This window comes from Pteropus alecto, unplaced genomic scaffold (genome assembly GCF_000325575.1).
Source record: "Pteropus alecto unplaced genomic scaffold, ASM32557v1 scaffold195, whole genome shotgun sequence".
Taxonomy (NCBI): Eukaryota; Metazoa; Chordata; class Mammalia; order Chiroptera; family Pteropodidae; genus Pteropus; species Pteropus alecto.
In genome coordinates this window covers 5,624,828-5,625,849 of record NW_006438073.1, presented here as the reverse complement: position 1 = coordinate 5,625,849, position 1,022 = coordinate 5,624,828, and the positions used below count along the sequence as shown (strand labels likewise).

General features: G+C 57.4%; 1 protein-coding gene across 2 annotated transcripts in view; it reads left to right on the top strand.

Moving 5' to 3' along the window:
• Window positions 1-269: 269 nt before the first annotated feature.
• The window catches only part of AGPAT4 (1-acylglycerol-3-phosphate O-acyltransferase 4), a 99,537-nt gene continuing 98,784 nt past the window's right edge, over window positions 270-1,022 (top strand). Inside the window, exon 1 of one of the 2 annotated variants that reach the window (XM_006915040.3) lies at window positions 270-468. The gene's annotated coding sequence lies outside the window, so the exon portion shown is untranslated. Of the gene's footprint in view, window positions 588-1,022 lie in introns of both variants that reach the window. The other variant, XM_015591858.2, reaches the window with a different exon arrangement.

The window sequence follows — 1,022 nt, the reverse complement described above, 5'->3', positions numbered from 1 at the left end:
TCCAGGCTGGCGTCCGTCCGAGCTGAGCTTGGAGGAGCCATTTCAGCCCAGGGATGCAACAGGATTTGGGAGACGGGGGCAGGAAGATAAAGGCCACCTTCGCGGGCTTCGTCGCTGATTCCGGCAGCTTCTCGAGCCGGAGATTTCAAACGTGGAGCCGACAGAAGCCCTTCCGACACTAATTGGAAGGGGCCGGGAGTGACTCATGTTACAGCAGGTCTTATCTCCCCTCCCGCCACTGCTAAATTGTAGCTTTAAAAGGAAGTGACATGGGGTGGGGAGAGACGTCAGCCGAGGACCACTTTTTTCTCTCCCCGAAGGGTCCACCCCATGGGTGGAGTCTGCCTTTTCTTTCCAGTGTTGGCCGCCTTACAGCGCCTATAAACTAGTGGCAATTCCTGCACCCCAGCCTGCTCCCCGTCAGTGTCTGATTCCTAAGTCCATGTGTCCAGGGCATCGGGGAAGGAGGTACGTGCTGCTCCTGTGCTATTTCCAGGCGACTTCGCCTCTGGGCGTGGCGGATCTGTATCCCTTTCGGTCATGATTATTCTCTCCTTGGCCGGATTTCACGAAACCCTCTGGAAGGGGTAGGTACAGACAGAGGAAGCGTGGAGGGCGGAGGAGGAAGAAGCGAGGGGACCGTGGGGACGTGGAGGGCAGCCCCGGAAGGCAGAGGGGCTTCGCCGCTCTGGAAGGACCTCTCTCTCTCTCCTTTGTGCTGGGCTCGGGAGCCGGCCCCTCCCCGTGGTGATCGAGCTGCTGCTCTCGGCTTGATTCGCTCCCGGCCCCCCCAGACCCCCTCGGATTAAAGCAGTTTTTTTCTGCAATAGATGAAGCCGGGAGAAAAGGTGCCTATTACATCTCGGTCTCTTTTGTGTCCTGCAACACGTTCTTCTCGCTCTGGCGTTTCTATGGCAACCACAAAAATACTACACAAAATGCGGCCCCAACATAAATCGATTGATCTGCTTTTCGTCTGGAGGTGGTTGCTTTCACGCCGATTAGCCGCCCGGGCTGGCTGG